At 43.5% G+C, this 19,622-nt stretch overlaps 1 pseudogene; it reads left to right on the top strand.

The window, feature by feature from the left end:
- Nucleotides 1-9,836: 9,836 nt before the first annotated feature.
- On the top strand, nucleotides 9,837-14,731 carry LOC103671773 (annotated as a pseudogene).
- Nucleotides 14,732-19,622: the final 4,891 nt, after the last annotated feature.

The raw sequence follows: 19,622 nt of genomic DNA, 5'->3' as shown, positions 1-19,622 counted from the left end.
AGATATATTATGAGATCTAATAAGAAATTTCAACAAGATTTCTAGAAACAAAATCAAATTATAAAAAACCAATATTCATTTATTCTAGCCATAATCAAATAGAAAATAATACACTCTTCCCAAGAAAGTGTTCAGGAATTATCAGCCTAAGAAAGAACACAGAAGATTTTATGTCAAATTATTTTAAGACAGTAACTAAAGGAGATAAAAATGGATATGAGTTAGTTGGGGAGCTCAACCATGTTCATGGATATAGTAACAATCAGTAAAGATGCCAGTTTCTCCAAAATAACTTCCAGACTTAGTATAACCCCAAACAAAAATTTCTGGTTTGAGGAGCATGATAAATTCATTCCAAAATGTATATGGCAGAATAAAGGAACATAGATAACCAAGTTAACTTCGAAAAGCAGCAAAAAGGGAGGACTCACTCTACCAGGTATTAACACATAACACAAAGCGTTGGTATTCACAATAATTCATGCAGAGGAAGAAATATGTAGATAAACTGAATACAACATACCTAGAATAGACATATACAGGCAGGCACAGGCACAGAGCACCCTCCCAAAGGCACTTGATTTGTGATAAAGACAGGTACCACCAAGCACACATTACTCAGTAGATGTTGTCATGAAGACCTCTCCATACCTCAACTGTTCTCACCCTGTGCAAGTCACCACAGTCCTTCCCCTTGAGTCCCACAAAAGCCTCCTAGCTGGTCTGCCTGCTTTTTCTTCTGATCTCCCTCAGTCTCATGAACAGCGATCCTGTGGAAAACATAGCCAAATCATTCTATTTTTTTATTTTTCCCAGCTTTATGAAGATTGACATGTAACATTGTATAAGTTTAAGGTGTCCAGCACTGATTTGAGGTGCTCATATGCTGCAACATGTTTACCACCCGAGACTTCATAGCTTGTGTTTTTAAAATACCAACTTACATGAAGACACAAAAAAATCTTTTCTGGACCAATCCAGTTAGGCAGAGAATAATAACTGGTAATTATTACACACTTTCTACTTTAGGCACTCTTTGATTTATACATATGAACTCAATCTTCACAACAAGCCTAAGAAGTAGATGCTATAATTACCCCCATGTTAAAAAGGAGCAGAGATGGAGCGCCTGGGTGGCTCAGTGGGTTAAGCTTCTGACTCTTGGTTTTGGCTCACGTTGTGATCTCATGGGTCCTGAGATCGAGCCTCTCCAGACTCAGCAGGGAGTCTGCCTGAAAGATTCTCTCCCTCTGCCCCTCCCCCACATGCACGCACACCCCCCCAAATAAATAAATAAATCTCTTTAAAAATTAATTTAAAAATAAACAGGCACAGAGGTAAAGTGACTTACCAAAGGTCACAAGTTACTTAACCTCTCTGTGTAGAAGTAGAGTCGGGATTCAAATCCTGGCATTCTGGCTCCAGAATGTTTGGGCAAGGTTCTCGGCACCAAAATATCTGTTTACTAGACTTTCAGATCCTCCACGTGGTTTCAATTAATTAGAAAATTAAATCGTGGATGTTCATAATTGATCTTACAGCTATTTTCAATTTTATGGTAGGAGGGGATTATTATGAAATGTATTATAAAAATCCAACATGTTGTTTGAATTTGTCCCAGCTTTCTGATGTTTGCCTTGTTTCTTTACATTATTCTCTTCTGCAGTCTGTTCCGGAGACCTTTCCTTGGTTCCTCCTTCCTCTTCCCCACAAGAGGTCAAATTGCTAAACAGGCCTGCACATTCCAGGTCTGTCTCCGTGCCTGGCTGGGAGGCAGCAGCACAGGTCTGGAAGTGGGATGACACATGGCTCTGCCTCGCTCGAGAGGGGACCGGCTGGAAGGGTAGGCAAGTGCAGGCAATCAAGCTGATGTGAACTGAGGGGATTCAGTCTGTGGGACGCAGTTTGCAGTTGGCTGGCAGTAACCCAACAGCCACTAAAATACTTTAAAGCAAGAAGAATAAAAAAGCAAAGTGCAAGATGGACCGCAGAGTGTGTGTTTGTGTGTGTGTGTGTGTGTGTATGTGTGTGTGAGAGAGAGAGAAAGAGAGACAGAGACAGAGAACACTCAATGTGTCAACATTCCCCTCTGTGTTGAACAAACTATGCATTTAGATAGGCTTTGCCTGAAGCATTATCTAAATTATCCAAGAAGTCAGGGAAATTAACCCAACCTTCAAAACAAATATTGACCTGTGTGGCCATGACTTAAAAGACATAAACTGTGAACATGAAAAAATGAACGCATCCTTCACATTTTAGGTTGAGGTTTTGGGGCATTCGGTAGGCATGAAGGGAACTGATGATGTATTTGCTATTGACAACTGACATTATTTCTTTTTCCGGTTTTACTGAGGTAGAATTGACTTATAACACTGTTTAAGGTGTGCCGCCTAATATGATATATGTATATATCACAAAATGATTACCATAATAAGTTAACATACATCACCCCACATAGTTACAGTTATTTTTTCTTGTGATGAGAACTTCTAAGATCTACTCTCTTAGCAACCTTCAAATATATTATACACTATCATTAACTATAGTCACCGTGCTGTATATTACATCCCCAGAACTTATTTTCCTTATGACTAGAAGTTTATGCCTTTTGACCACCTTCACCCATTCCCCCCATGCTCCACGACAACTGACGTTGTTTCCTTTGAAATTTAAAAGAGTGTATCAAGAACCTTCTAGAATTATCATAGATGATACTAATTGAAAGTTCAATACATGTGCCAGATACTGAACTATCTACTTGACCTGTAATATCTCATTACTAATATAATCCTGTGGAAAAAGGAATTGCTATCTTCATTTCATAGCTGGGAAAGCTGAGGCTCAGAGGGTTTAAGATATTTGCTCATGCTAGTAAAGAGAGGGAGACAGGGATATGAATTTAAGCCCAACTCCAAGCCGAGGCCTTTTTTAAAAATACATATTTATTTTAGCAATGAAAGATTTGCTCATTTGCAAAAACAAGGTATACAAGATAATAATCAAGGATAACAGAGTGAACACCTATGCCCCATTATGTAGCTTAAGAATAAAACCACTATTACAAATACAGTTAAAGCTCCCATGTTCATTCCACTCCCTCCCTCCCTCCCTCCCAGAGGTGACCATAAACCTGAATTTGGTGTTTACTGTCACAACAATTCCTTTACATTTTTACTACATACATTGGTGCACTTAAGCAATACATGACATTGTATTGTGTGCTTCTTTAAACTTTAATAAATGGCATATTGTAATCATCCTTTTACAACTCATTGTGGCGAGTGTGAAATGCATCACGTAGATGAGCCTAGCTCTCGTTTATGTTCTCTGCTGTATAATATTCCACTTTGTAACTACATCATGTTCTTCTGTTGCCAGGCATTTAAATCACCTTCGACTTTTTATTATTACAAATAACATCGTAGTGAACACACTTTCATTTTTATTCTTTACAAGAATTTGTCCAGAGTGTATAATCAGAAGTAGAACTGTTGGGTCACAGCACACATGCAAGTGCAAATTCACCAGCTGGTGCAGAATCGCTACGGACTGGGTGGTCTGATTGCCACTGCCATCAGCAGGGCTTGGCAGGACCTGTGCCCACATCTTCACCAGCACTTGGGTTTCATCGGAGTGTTTCATTTTTGTCAATCTAAAAGAGGGAAATGGCATCCGATTGTGCTTTCAGTTTGAATTTTTCCTCGTCACTAGTGCAGTTGAGCTGCTTTTCCTATATTCATTCACCTGCTCAGGGGTTTCTTCTTCTGGGATCTCTGTTCATCAGCCTGAGCCAAGAAGCTATGAATGCACGACTCCTCCTGAGGACAAGTGGAGCTCAGGGCTTAGTACTGCAGAGCCTGGCCATCTAATGGGGCTGACAGGCAGGGACTAACAGCAGCCACTCCACAGGGCAAGCGCCATACAAGCCCACAAGGAGAGTGGAGGCAATGGACAAGGGAAGGCGTTCTCAGGGAGATGACACTTGTGCTAACGGCTTGAGAATTCATGGCAGCCAAGTCCAGAGGAAAGAGTATTTGCAAAGCCATGGAGGAACAAAGAAACTGCTATGTCCAGGAATATAACAACTAGCTCTAATTGGTTGGAACGGAGGCTGCTTGAAGCAGACAAGTGACTAAGAAGGTGAATGGACAAAAAAAAAAAAAAAAAAGAAGGTGAATGGACAGCCAGACCTCGAAGGTTTGTATTCTGAGCTAAGGAAGTACGCATCCTGCAGTCACAGGGGGTCATCCGAGGATGGTGAGTGGGAGGGTGTCAGGATCAGATCTATGCTCTGGGGTGCAGAGATGGGGGGGGGTGCTGAGGACCAGCGATGAGAACAGTTGGAAGGCTACCACAGGACTGCTGAGAACCTACACTAATGCAGTGGCAGAAAGGCCAAAAGAAGGAAATGAATTTAATAGATATCTAGACCAGGGAATCAATAGAACTTGATGGCTTGTTTGAAGGATACTGTTGGGGTCTGAAGAATTCGTAAATAGCATTTCCCATTTCCAAGCCCAATTTCAAAACCAATTAAGACACAGTCATAGGTGTCAGGTAGATGAACACTGAAATATTAGCTTTATTACCAATAAAGCCTCTGTAGCAGGATCTGTCTCAGCATGCAGCACAATGGGCTTACTAATACCAGACGTGAAAAAGAAACATATATCCTCCCAGGCACGGGCCCTGGACTCCTGGGGGACATCCACGCCTGGGGGCCTGTCAACAAGAATGCAAACCCTCTGCAGGCAGGTGCATGCATGCAAGAGGTGGAGGAAGGGGCTGAGCCACTTAGGCTCAGTTCTTTCATCAAAACCCACCAACCAGATGAATCATTTCTCCTCCAGGGAAGAATGTGTAAGGGTGTGGAGGGGAACAGCAGCCGGGAAAAGGGGGCCTCCAATGAAGCCCCCTCCAATTTAAGGAAAGAACTCTCTCATCTCCAACAGATCGTCAACATCATAATACCTTGTCTTGGAAAGTAGCTATAGCACAGTGGAGTTGACCAGAATGGGTTCCAGGCCTGCGTCGGATAAGTGTGTAGGGTGGTAAAATATTCTCCACTCTCAAATCAGGTGTGGTTTTAGAAACCAACAAACGGATGAGTGGAGTGAATGGTGTGTGATTAGAACTGGTGCTACACCTTGGGTAGTAACAGTAATGCTTAGAGCAGAAGTGTTTCTCTGTAAAACAAGCCAGGCTCAATACTCTACTGTATGTTAGCTAACGGGAATTTAAATAAAAACTTGAAACTAAAAAACAGAAGAAAAAAACAACGACAAAAAATAAACAAACAGGCTCAGGTGAGGCAGGAAAGAACATGCTGTTTCCCAGCTAAGTGACAATGGGACTTAGTTCTAAAAACTGCAAGGCCAAAATCATACTGGGTGGAGGAAATATTCCTTCCCCTTCTGAACTGAACTATGTTGTTTCTTAAAAAAAAAAAAAAAAAAAAGTCTTACTTGGCAAGGTAGCTTACTTCTTAAGGAGACAAGTAAGAAAATCAGCCACAGAAACTTCTCGGTAGGGAAACAGAAGAGCATTCAAAGCATCTACACTGGCCCTCATGTACAGAACCAGGACCTGCCCCCACTGCCTCCCAGGAGACTTTGGTGAATCCTGAGGCATTGGTCATTGTTGCAATAGCAGGAAAACCCCCCGTAAGGCAAAACTACTACCTGAACCCCACAGAGTGCTGTTTGTGAGTGTGTCCAGCTCAGGGGCTTGAAGAAGGAGTCCCATGTGGGAATGGAGCCTGGAGAGAAAGTGGGGTAGATCAGGGGAACATCCTCCTAGCAAAGCTCTACATCTGAAAAGGCCTCCCCACTTTCCGCAGTTTCGAGTAAGATAAAACACACACCGAACCACTCTCCTGAGATCCCCTTGCCCCTTCCATAAAAATTTCATAAACTTTCCTAATAGGTCTGTGAGGTTTATGGAGCAGAGACCAGAGCAGCAGGGAGACTCCGGGAAGGTGGAGGATTCAACCACATCCACCCTCTGGCAGAACTCCCCCAGAGACAGGCTGGAAGGTGGGATCACCCACTAAAGGGAAGGGGCAGTGTGAGGAAGATCCCCAGGTACTGGGGAACGCTGTGCTCCTTCGCGGCTTCCCTTAACCCACATTACATAGGGAGGAACAAGCTCTGGGAGAAAGCAAAGAAGCACTCATACCCTGGGGCCACACATGAATGCCAAGGCAGCAGGCAAAGCTCATTGCTACCTCCTGGCTGGACACATCTGAGTTGAGGAGGAGGTAAGGTCAAAGCGAAGAGGAGCAGAAAGGAATAGATTCTCCAACACATATAAGGCATTGAGTGAGACAGTGTTCTTGAACCTAAAGATAAGAGAAACAGAAAAACATTTGCAGATCTAAAATCCGATAAGTAGCTGCAAGATTCAAGCCATACCCTTTCTAGAATCTCATCCACTGAGTTTCTTCCAGAATTTTTTTCAGGAAAAAAATTGGGGTCTTTGGGCCTTCACTACACTTCAAGATTTCTATAAAACTGTCTCAAAGCTTCCCCCAACGCTATTGATCTTTGGAAATACAAAGACTTCCCCATGATGTCTGCAAATTCCCAGGTGGCCAGGCTCTCCTGGGCACTGTGCCTCCAGGCTCCTGCTGAAATCGATCTATTTCCCACAACACCTACAAAGCATGAATTCAGACCCTTTTTGGATTTCTACAACTCAGAACATGTGTGGGTTTTGCACAATTTACTGAAGATTTCAGTGAGGCAAAGATGGTTTATACCACAGGGATGCTCATCTCCTCAAATGGAACCAGGAGGGGCATCATTCTTACAACCAGCTGCAGCCATCAGACCAGGGCTTGTTCCTGGCCCTGCCCCCTACCCAGCCCAGCTGCTCTTCAGCTCTTCACTCTGCTTCTGTGTCCCCATCCTTCTTCCTTCTCTCCCTTCCCCTCGTCCTGTCAGGGGGGAAAAAAAAATCCTCTCCTGTTGCTTCTGTCCTTGGGGTCCCAGCTGTCACCTTCACCTCAGCCAGGTATTTTTTTAGAACAAAGACAATTCTGTCCTTGAAATTTGATGCCAACTAAGTCAGGCCAGCGTTAGGGTGATGTACACGAGGCCCTTATCTCAAACACAAACATTTGAAGGGGCATCGAAAAACTCTGAATCAAGATGTGGAAAATTTTAATGCGGTATTTTTTAAAATATAAAATGAATACCAAAAAAAATGTCTGATGAACAAAATACCAAAATATTAAATAAAGATAGACTGTTGTTGTTTATTTGCTACTCTGTGTCATTTTACAAGGGAAACCTAGTTTCCCATCAGCCCACACTTCCCAGGCAGGGGGCCATTGGGTCCCCGACCCAGTGAGTCTATGGGGGTGGACAATGGTGTGAGAACAGATTGGGCAACACAGGGTTTTATATATAGTCAATTGTCTTCAATTGTAGAGCTGTAGTAACTTTTTCCACTTGTCTCAAAATATGGGAGGATATTTTGATTAGTGTACCTGGAGGCACACAGTTGTCCTTTGGCCTCAGGCTCCAATATGGCTGGCAGGGTACCCCACCAGGGCTGCAGCTAAGGCAGTAGTCCTGCTCACCTTGTATGAAAGCGCAGCAGGCCATAGTGGGTAAGAACTCTGAGTCAGACGGAGCAGAGGCCCAGCTCCTCAACCGCCCACTTCCAGTGAGTGCGTGATCCATCTTCTCTCAGGGTCAGTGTCCTCCCCCAGAACACATAGGCAGTAACAGTGCCTGCTTCCCAGGGTCATTTGAGGATTAGATAAAATATTGATCACCAAGTGTCCAATAACCATCTTCTGTGTATTGCATAATAGCTGGGACAGGCAAATAAGTTGCTTGTGTTTTGTTGATGTATCTCCTAATTTAATGATGTGCCCACTCAGTTGATGATGTTGTTTGAAGAGGATCTTCTCAGCATACAAAAAACATTGTTCATTAGTAATAAATGGTACTGTTACTTACTCTTTCCCTCCACNAGATTCTCATCGGTCTTTCAAAGTCCATTTTGATGGGGCACTCGGTGGCTCAGTCAGTTGGGCGTCTGGCTCTTGGTTTCGGGTCCTGAAATCGAGCCCGGTGTCAGGCTCCGTGCTCACCTGGGAGTCTGCTTGAGATTCTCTCCCACCCTTCCCCCTGCCTCCACTCATCTCTTAAAATAAATAAAAATTTTAAAAAATAATAATAAAATGCAATTTGAGCAAACCCAATCCAAGCCTGCAAAACAGAGGCTAAGTGGGGAAGCATCAACATATACACAAATCACCTACTTGCCTAACAAAAACAATGGTTTACTTTGTATCTACCATGTGCTTTAGGTGAGATGTTTAACAAACTCTGACCTTACACCAGCCCCACGAAGTTTCACAACTGACAGAAGCAAGTCCAGGGAGGAGAAATAATGTAGCCATAACTGACAATGATAGAAGATTTGATCATTGTTTTGCATCGGCCTGTTCATGCACTAGGGGTACGTCTGCTTTTATGTAATCCTCCCTTTTTCCCAGGGATTACCATCAAAGAGAGATGAAAACAATTACGTGGTCATAGTTCTCAGAGGCTGAAACATATTTGTACCACTGCGGACCCATGTGTATTTCCCCTCTGGTGAAATTTTCTGACTTCAAGAGTCAACCTCAGGATCAAACCTTTGACTATAACAACTGAAAAGTTGCTAAGAGAGGTTAAGCACAACTTCCTTTGTGCTCATCAAATAGGTTTCAAAGTAACAAAGTTCATACCTTTTCGTCAAGCCCTGAGAAATTTAGGGCTGCTAATGGAAGCTCATCAGGAAGAAAAATAAGCTGGGGAAAATATCTTTTGTCATTGCCTCAAAAGTAGGAAGGAGGCTAGGGATACATGCAAATGAAAATACGTGAATAAACTCACTATAAATTCATTTGCGAACCAGGAGGTTTGAGCAGTAGGGGCTGTTGATGGCCCAGATGTTGTCTCATTCTTTTTCTGCCCCGATCTACTTGGAGCTTTTCTTTTTTTTTCTTTTTTTTTTTTTCCTTTTAATGCTCTAACATTGATGATATTGTTTAAAATCAGCCTGGGACTGGAGACAAAAATGGAGATGCAGTTATAGAAGCATGAACAGCTGAAGCATGAAACTAATACGATCAAGAAAAGTAATAGAAAAATCCTAGAGGCTGGTTTACAAAAAAAACGAAGAAGAAGAAGACAATGCTGAATCAGAATCTTTACTGCTGGGTAAATGCGCTGGAAGGACCATTGCTGGAGGGAAAGTAGTAATTATTCACACCAACATTAGCAGGGACGCGGGTTAGCTGTGGGGAGCATACCTTTCCTTTAAGGCACCAGACCAGGGCAAGGAGAGGGCGTACTGCTTTGCTGTGACAGTCTTCATTTTTTCCCCACCATCCCTGTGGTGTGGTCAGAGGGATTTCTAGGACCCGGTTCCAAGTCTGAGATCAGATTTGGAACAGAATTCTTGCTGCCTTCTGAGATGCCACAGAGCCAGCCGGAAGTCCTGAGCCTCTGTGACAGTGCCACATTCTGCTTGGTATGATTCCATGCTCAAAGCCTTCCAGGGCTGCTGGCCAAGGCTGTTCACAGAGAAGGGAGGCAGCCTCACCAGGGCTGAGATGAGGATGTGTTAAAGAATGCAGGACAGAGCTACACCACTCTTCCCTCCCGTGGACTCAGGGGAAAAAAGGCAGAACGAAATCGCAGCCAGAAGTTACTTTGCATTCTGGGCAAACTCCTAAGATGTGAGACCATCAGGCAGCAAAATGGGCCCTGCAGGCATCAGTAATGTAGTAAGGAGGAGACACGAGGAGAAATGAAGCAAAGGCAGTTCCCATGGCTTTACGTGCAGATTCCAGAAGTTACTGCCAGCACACTGAGTTCAGAGTCACAGGTGAGTGCCCCATGTAAATACATTCTCCCCGGGCAGCCTCCCCCATCACACACCTCCAGGGTCTCCTCCTATGTGGCTTCCTCTAGCACTGGCGACACCTGTGGCATCTGAGCTACTTCTTCGCCCCTTTAGGTTGTGCCGGGACCTGACTTTATTGAACCAGCTTGAAAGTAACAAGCAGTAGAAGGGACAGATCCTGAGAAGGAGCATCCGCTTTCAAGGAGGTGCCTCAGCCAAGGTCATCGCGCAGCCTGCTGGGGGCTACCACTGTTAACCAGGGAGGCTCCGGGGGAATCTGGGGATTTACTGTTCTTGGGTGCATCCCCCAATGTCCCCATCCCAAGCTTCAGGGGCCCACTAGTTCCCTATCAGGGCCTTGACTCTGACACAAGAGACCTGCCAAGCCTCTTCATTCAGCCTCGCTGGCAGCTCTGCCTCCCCTACAACTATATCCTTACAATTCCACATGCCTTCCCCAAAGCTAGAGCAGATGACAGTCTCCTTCAGAGCTGTCATAGAGACCTTCTCATTACAAAGCATGTCGTGAGTTGGACATTGATTGCACTAGACTACTGTTGTCGTTTTTTCATTTTTTTAAGGCTTACGATGCAGTTAATAGAAGCCATAGCACTCTATCTACCATCCTCATCACTGTCATGCCCCATATTACTCAATTGACATAGTTCCCCATGGCCCAGAGCTTCCCCCTCCACCTGCACAGAAGGTGAGAGAAAGCCTGAATAATCACAGTATCGTTGCATGTCAGGGTGATCACCACCTCCCGTACCACAAACAATGGGATCCTTAGTGCCATCAGGCTACTTTGTCACCCAGCTGAAAGGGCTGCTTCCCTCTGGCTTATATTCTGCACATTCCTCCCCCACGGAACATTCACAAGATCCCTCCTGCACGTGTTCTCTAAGGTCCAGAATTCCTTTGGCACGTAAGCTATTTCTTCCTAGACCGGAGACTTAGTCTGGGTTCCCCAGAAAGTAGAGCCTGAGCTAGAGGACTTGTAAACTAGCATTTAATTACAGGGGAGGGTTCAAGGGAGCAGGGGTGAGAAGTAAGCCGAAAGGTGCACAGACCAACCAAGCTGCCAATATGCATCATCCCACTGGCCACCACCAAGGGTGACTGACTGCTTGATTTGCAGGACTGCACCTCTGAGAAGCTGTATAAGTACCATTTCAGTATCATCCCACATCGGGGGAAAAGGTAGAGCATGTATCCACTGGCCCCATGCCCGTGTGTTAAAAGTTCACTATTTATGGGTTCTGAAGAAGTCAGCATGGGTGCCCACTGCAATGTTCAACTAGAAAGTCCTGGAGGGCAGCGGGGTGCTGTCAGGTTGTACGTGAGGGACAACATCAGAGCCCCACACGCTGGAGCAAGAGACAGGTGAGACTGAGCAAATAGGAACAGGTACATAAGGGGGGTGTAAGGTGATAGGTTTTCTAAACATTGGGGGAAAAAAAAAACAACCCAGAAAGGCAGCCTTACATGTAACGGTTCCAAGTGCAGCATCCGTAACCCCTGGGCAATGAGAAAACCAGAGCCGGAAAGTCAGTGGCACATGAAGAGAGAGAAACTCAAGTGTTCACAACCATGCAGAAAAGAACCAGTCTTCTCTTGGGCACATGAGAAAAATAAAAAATGCAAATTTCTCACTTGAATGTGAAATAGCCCTTTCTACGTGACCATCCCGTGCCCCGTGGCTAGTGTTTATCAATGCTATATATCAAGAAATGCTTTTGCCAGCATATCCATAAGGACGTTTGCCACTTCCTTTATTCACCTTGAACATGACATGGAGTTCTTAAATAAAACAAGTGGCAGAGTTTGGAGGGTGCTACAGTTTTCTGTTGTATTCGTGGGAAGGCACGTACGGTCAAACATGGTGAAAAACTAGGAGGGAAATGTAGCGTGATAGTCTAACAACGCAGTCATCCCCACCTCAAGCCACCTCTCTAAAATTAGTCATTGCAGAGACCAGCTCATAGGCCAAATCTTGCCACCACCATTTATTCTGTAAATAAAGTGTTACTGGGGCAGAGCCACATTCATTGGCTTGAGTATTGCATGTACCGGCTGTCCTCACCACAACAGCAGAGCTGAGTAGTTGTGACGGAGACCACGTGGCCCGTTAGACCATAAGGCTAAAATATTTACCACCTGCCTTCACAGGAAAAGTATGCTGACCCCTGGCCTCGATTGAAGACAGTAAGCTTCCTCTTACAGATAGGATCTCCAACTTAGCAGTAATCTAAGGCTGATATGATCCCTCAGCCAAGGACTAGAAACTTCCATGTCTTACTCACCATGCTGTGTCACCAGAGATTCATGGAGGGAAAACAAACACGAGGGAGACATGGTGACTTCCCCTTCTTTTTACTAAGAACACAATTCTCAGATTCTTCCATCCAAACTCACGTTTCAAATGCTGCTCCACACACCTAGCCCCGACTAATCTCACGCTGTAACCAGGCAATGCCAGGAACTGTGATGGGGAGGAAAAGGGAATCTCTTTTTAACAGGCTAAGTAAATAACAGTTCTCACGCTGCATCTGACCAAAACTCGAGGACCCGTGTGTTTGTGGCCCTCTGAAGGTGAGTCCAATTCTAACTTCCTCCTTGGGTGTGATTTCCATGCTCTGATAGATAAACCAATTCCTTCAAGGCACTGGGTGCCCCATCTCATTAGTGCTTCTCAATAAATAATGTTCTTCTATATTCTTAAGTGATTCCAACTCAACTGCCACAAAAAGAAAAATAAGATAGCCAAAAGCACGCTTTTTGGCAAAGAACAAAATATAAGGAGATATAATTCTGCCAGATGGCAAAATCCCAGAATTTTAATTTGTTGATTCAGTGACAGGCATAATTAACCACATAACTTACTAAACTATGACGGAAATACAGAAGAATTCTATCATTTTTGCATATTCAGCTGCATCAGGGGCCAAACTGCATCCCCACAAACATGACAATAGATAGAAAAATCTTGCTCACTGGGGCAGAGGAATGGCATTCTTACTGGTTTCTCTGCTTTTCATTTTCTTCCTTCCCGATTCTATCTATACTCCAACTGTGTTATGTTTCTAAAACATACACTGGAGTAGTGGAGTTCCCCTGCTTTGAAATTTTGTAACAGCCCCCTCCTTGTTACCTACGGAGACAGTCCAGGCTCCTTAGCAAACGAGGCTCGCCACAGTAAGTCGCAAACCTGAGCCACCAGCCTCAGCTCTATTATTTCAAGCATGGTCTTTGCCCTGGGTGGAGGTCACACCATTCTCTGCCTGGTCCACAAACATGGTAAATATATGCTCCTGGATGGGTCAGCAGGCCACACAGCTAGCGCTCTACCCACAAAGCATGGAGGGAAACCTGATATTGTAAACGGACTGTTCAAAGATATTATGTGTCTCATCTCTCAGCCAATGATCCAAAAGTCCCAGACTAGATGGAAGAAGTAAGCCCGGTGTGGCCCTCTCTCCCTGCTATGACTGTCAGGACCCTCATTCACTTGCTCTATGCCCTTTAATTTCCATTGAGGACATAGTCTGATGGCTCTTGGCCTTGGTCTATCTCCATCTCTGTCTGGATAGACAGGTGAGTAGGTAGATGCTTACATACATACATACATACAGCTATCTCACCCAGTGAGGCAGCTGAGAGGTCCCGAGGATCTGCAGGGTATTCAACAAGATTCATTTATCCATTCAACGAATGTTTTAAAGCACTTCCTATGTGCCAGACGCTATACAATGAGTGCGTGAGTATTCACTACTGTATATATACGATGGATGTGCACAGCGAATGAATTCATGCCCTCAGGAAGTTCACAGTCCTCTGATCAGCAGCCCCTGCCATTTTCAACATCCGTGCTGTTTTCCCAGCTTTCCTATGTGCCCTGGGAGCCACAGGACAAACCCCCAAACGTCCAGTGTCTAAGGATCTCCAAGCCATCCTGTGGGTGCGTGGACTGGTCAAAAATGAGGAGGGCTCATTGGATGATAGGCCCATGAGGCCAGTTCCATCACACCGTGGCAGTAAGCACGGAGTTGCAGGGCAATTAGGCTCAAGTCTAAAATAATATCGTCCACATCTTTGCCAAAAATGCTATCCTGCCGCTCATATCTCAGGAGAAACGCGGCCAGGATCATGCACCTGCTGTTCTCACTGGCTCCTCGTTTCAAAGGTTCAGAGATCAGGGTACATGACCAGAATTCATAAGGAGAAAAGACCATCAACTCTCCCTACGTGCAGTCATCTAACTCATCTATGGGTAAGTGCGATGGCTGGCAATCTTAGATCCTTACCTGCAGTTCTTCCTTCACCAGCTAAATTTAAACTCTGCTACTAACCCTGCTTTTAAAATGCTAGTTGGAGCCAGAGCTGAGTACGAACTGCGGCGGCCGGAGTCTTGGCACTGCAGGCGTTTAGAAAGTTTCTTCCCCTCTTTGACCGAGTTTTAGTTGAAAGGAGTGCTGCTGAAACTAACCAAAGGAGGTATTATGCTTCCAGAAAAATCTCAAGGAAAAGTGTTGCAAGCAACAGTAGTAGCTGTTGGATCGGGCTCTAAAGGAAAGGGTGGAGAGATTCAACCAGTTAGTGTGAAAGTTGGAGATAAAGTTCTTCTACCAGAATATGGAGGCACCAAAGTAGTTCTAGATGACAAGGATTATTTCTTATTTAGAGATGGTGACATTCTCGGAAAGTATGTGGACTGAAATCATTAAAATGGCATGAAGTGAAACTGCCCATTCCAGTGAAGTTGTGAAATCTTTCATCATGTAAATAATTTTCATGTCTCTTTTATAATAAACTAATGGTATCCAAACTAAAAAAAAAAAATAAAAATAAAAATAAAATAAAATAAAATGCTAGTTGGATTATGCATTCTCCCTACCCAGGAGCCTTCAAAGGTTCCCCATTGCCTTCTACCCAAACGCCTCACTCCAGTGCTGAAGGCCTTCAGAACCTGGCCCCAAACTAACAGGCCTGATACAAACCTCCCATGCTCACCCCCACTATTACCTAACAAGCTGAGTCCTTTCCCATAACAAACCTCTTATGATGCCCTTTTCTTGCCATTCATCAAAATTCCCTAAATCACTCAAAATCTACCCCAAGTGCCCTTGCCAAAAGGCCTTTCCTAGCACTCTAACCAGTGCAGTGATCTTTTCCTCCCAGGAGCACTGGCTTTGCTACGGGTGCCACTCATTACAGACTGTCCTCCTGCTGCAGGTCAGCTTCTCATGTGTATTCTTCTTATCTCCTAATACCACTGCAAGAACCTTTTGAATGCAGTAACCATGTACCATCATTTTCATCCTTAGCATGATGCCCTGTTGGCATGCTTAAGAAAAGGGGAAGACCTACATTTCTTATAGAAAGAAGAATAAAGGGGCACCTGGGTGGCTTAGTTGGTTGGGCATCTCCCTTCGGCTTGGGTCATGATCCCGGGGTCCTGAGATCAAGCCCCGCATCATGCTCCCTGCTTGGCAGAGAGCCTGCTTCTCCCACTCCCTCTGCCTGCCACTCCCCCTCCTTCTGCCTACTCCCCCTTCTTGTCCTCTCTCTCTATCTCTCTGTCAAATAAATAATCTTAAAAAAGAAAGAAAAGAAAGGAAGGAAGGAAGAAAAAAAGGAAGAAAGATTAAAAATTCCAGACCGTTCCAACTGAAGGGAATGGAAATGATGGGGTCTGAGTCCACACAGAGCTTCCTTGGGCAACCCTTCTGGCTACTTCCCTAGGACTCCTGACTCAGAACATAGCCAGAGGACAAAATCCCAAGGGCCAACTTCCTCCTAATGATCCACATGGCAAAGAGCCCAGAGTTTAGGAACGCATCCCTTAATTCTAGACTCCTCCCACTCAGTGAAGTCAGGTCTCACGCTCATATTTATGTAAGAGAGGAGATGCAGGTTAAAATAAGTATCCTGAGTTATGTGTGTACACGAGTCCACTTCCCTCTGCATACAGTGACACAGCCCTGCCAACACACTCCTTTACTGGAATCTCCACAGCGCTTGAATCGTGGCTTAAGAGAGAGCTCCATAGGATCTTTTCCTTTAATGAAAAAAAAAATTAACCTTTGCACATAAACTAAAAATTTCCCAAAGCCTAGAACCTGATTATGCCTAAACTCCATGAATTATTCATGCTGCTTCAAGTGAGAAAGATCAGATTTAATTATGTTCTGAGGGGGCATCTTCCCTAGCATTAAATGGAAAATATCCTCATTTGTCTACTGAGCTGTTTTAAGAACAGGTTATCGTGGGCTTTCTACAGAACTGTATATGCTGAGAAACAAAAGAAGGTTCACTGGATCAGCATAAGGGAAATAAATATGAAACCAGAGAGTCTTTTCAACATCCACACAGAGCCTGTTTCTATTAAATTCAGGCAAGAATGACACCAATACCAACACATGCAAACCCTAATAAATTAGCTGCACCCAATTATTAAGAAGGCAGCCTTAGGTCATAAAAACGATTTTGTGAAATTGATCTTAAATGAAAAATGTGTAATTACACTTAAAGCAGTTACAGGCTGCTAGTCAATGAAAAATTTATATTTCCCGTGGAGTTGTACCACTTTCTGTGCATATAAAATTAGTTGGATTGGGAGAACTTATATTACAATCGGAAGTGGTTCAAGAGACAGAAACATTTTTCAATATACTTTTCTAAATGATGCCACAATCTGGCCAGCTAGGCACCCAATGTGCATGTTACAGTTTTATTGCCTTTGGCCAAAAGCCACTGTAAGACCAAGCACTCAGAATGCTAAGCAAGAAATTCACAATATTTTTTAAAGCCATGAAAGTATTTTTTTCTACATTGCTTTTGTTGTTTTTCCTTAAGATCTGAAAGACTTTGTTTTTAGTAAAAGCAAAAATAACCTAGGGAGAAAGAATGCATGTAGATGAAGAATCACGCGCTCCATCCTTGAGTCATCCCTCACCTCGCCGTCTACTTCTCATCCATTACGAACTTCTGTAGGTTCCATCTCCAAATTTATCTCAAAAGCATACGGCCCTCACCATCTCCAATGCTGACCCCCTGGCCTGAGCCACCAAGGCACCACCCTCTTGACTGGCCATTTTCCTTCTGCTCTTGACCCCTCCACCCTCCAATTTATTCTTCCCACAATAGGCTGAGAGATCCTATTGAAAATTAATCGGATCATATCATGGCTCTCTCTCAGACTTTTCAAAAGTTTCCCATCACCCGTTAAATAAAACCCAAACTCCTCTTGTGACCTATTAACCCTTGCTTGATCTGGCCTCTGGCCCCCTCCTTAACAACACCTCTTTTCATTTTTGCTCCCCCCCTACTGCCCCCCACAGTGACCATCACACTGGTCTCATTTCCATTCCTGAAGCTCTAATATCTCCCAGGCTTTGTGCTTACCTTCGGGCCCTTCTTCTGGAACACGCTGTGCCTGACTTATGATATCTCAGTCTCCTGCTTATTTTCTGTAGAGTCATCATTTTATTAATTTGTTGAGTTGTTGTGGTCTGTTTTAGTCTTCAGTGAATGCAAAACTATTGAGTGAATGAAATAACATATTTAAGAAATGGTAAATTCATGAAGAAATACTTGCATACATAAGCAAATAGCTTAAGGGAAGTTCAGATTTAAGCTTCCAATTCCCTACCAAAATAGAACTAGATCCTTTTAGGGCTACAGTTTCTACTTTCTAATTGCACTAAAAATTGCATTGTGTTAGCAATTTTTCATTTCTTATCTGCTTAAACACATTTATACTAAAGAAGAAATTCATGCTACTAATAAATATATGCAACTTTTGGCCTTTTTTATATTGACCATTTCAAAATTTAAGTTTACACATTAATTTTACCAGAGATAGCCATTTAAAAGGCTAATCTGTTTTATCTTTTGGTCATCCTTTGGTAATCTTATATGACGTGTCTGAAATAGTACCACTAGGTAAATATTAAACATCATTTCCAATACCAGAGGATGGAATCAAGCAGTCTATCCACAACACCCGCCAACAAATCATATATAGGTTTGCCATACTTACAAATGGAGGAGATGCAAAGAAATATAAAATAGGGTTGCACCCATAGTGGATCTTCCAACCCATCCTTGAGACAAGACAAAGATGGGAGGAGGATGGATGAAAGAAAAGAGTAGGGACTCAGGGAGAAGTCACCCTGGGGGGTTGAGGGTGAGGTCAGGGTAGCCCTGAGCTGCCTTCACAGGATGGGAAGGCCGCAGGTAGGAAAGGAGAACAGGAAACATTACAAAAAGGGGAGACGGGGTGACATGTACAGAGCAGTGAGTAAGTTGGTCTGACTGGAGCAGTCAAAACTGGGGAGAAATAATAAGACAAGCTCAAGAGTATTTGGGGACAACAAGTCAGATTGCCGACAGCAGCTTAACTGTTTTGGCCCCTACGATACTGAAGAGGTAGGGAAGATTTTGACAAAAGAACAAATTAACGGGAGATTCATGCTCCTGTGGTGAGAAACTGGGCATTTGAGGAGCTGCATTTATAGACCAGAGGAATATCTCTTATTAAATCAGTACTCAGAATACATACCTTTCTAACCTTCAAAGTGACTCAGCACACGAGCATACACTCTACAACATCTTTAATTTGAGGAGATAAGGATTTTAGAAACCCAGCCTGAAGCTTTGTTCAGAATGAAAGAAAAATGGGGCCTGCAGAAAACTATAAAATCATACTGCGATGAATGCCCATATACGATCGAGTTCTGGAATAAACAACCATACGTACAGGCTTCATCGTTTATCTAAAACTTCATTTTTCAATGTAATCTGTGATCATGAAGTCTTCCCCCAAACCCTGTGAAGCACGAGTTCTGGTTTTTAGATAAGAATGGGGAATTAGTTGACATGGTCAAGGTTACAAAACAATGTAAACAAATAATGAGGACAAAAACTTTCTGAATTCCTGCAACTCCCTTGGATCTCTGGACCATTTTACAAACAGTTGCTAACATCAGTGGTAGTTGTTACATGAGACAAGATGCTGGTCATGTAACCATTAGAACTTTTTAGACAAAATAAAGGCTGGGAACATTCACAAGGATAGGGATCCTAAGCCACATGTTGGAAGTAGGCCCTGGGGTCCATTTATACCTGTTGCATATCTTGTAACCATGCTACTTAGTATTTTGTAACCAAAAGAAAAATGTCCTTGCTAAATTCTTTGTAATAAGTCCCCTTAAGATATCAAGACTTCAAAACTTTAACAGTATCTCCTGTGGAATGTAACCATTTATCTCCCACATACTAATTGGTTGTCATGGGAAAATATATTCAACCTGGTATCTATAAATGCCATAGAAAATTCCTTCAGTCCTTTGTTAGTAGGAAGAGCCTCAAGTCTCTGTGTCCCACTTGTTTTCCTTTGGGCCTGATTGAATTAAATAAATCAGGGGCTCTAATGCATCATCCATAAAAAATAGCATATGATTTTATTTTTGTCAGTACACACACACGGACACACACACACACTCCAGACATCAGAACAGAAGGGAGCAGAACAGAAAGTCCAAGATCAAGGTACCAGCAGATTGAGCTCTTGCTGAGGGCGCTCTTCCTGACCTTCCTGATATTCTCACAGAGTGGAGAGTTGGGTAGAGGGGCCTCTGGTCCCTCTTTTCCTCTAAAAGCACAAATCCAAGCCCCCTCCCCCCCCCCACATTATCCAAACCTAATTA

The sequence above is a fragment of the Ursus maritimus genome, unplaced genomic scaffold (assembly GCF_017311325.1).
Source record: "Ursus maritimus isolate PB19 unplaced genomic scaffold, ASM1731132v1 scaffold_6, whole genome shotgun sequence".
Classification (NCBI taxonomy): Eukaryota; Metazoa; Chordata; class Mammalia; order Carnivora; family Ursidae; genus Ursus; species Ursus maritimus.
The sequence above is the reverse complement of the archived record's forward strand: the minus strand, read 5'-3'. Positions and strand labels throughout refer to the sequence as shown.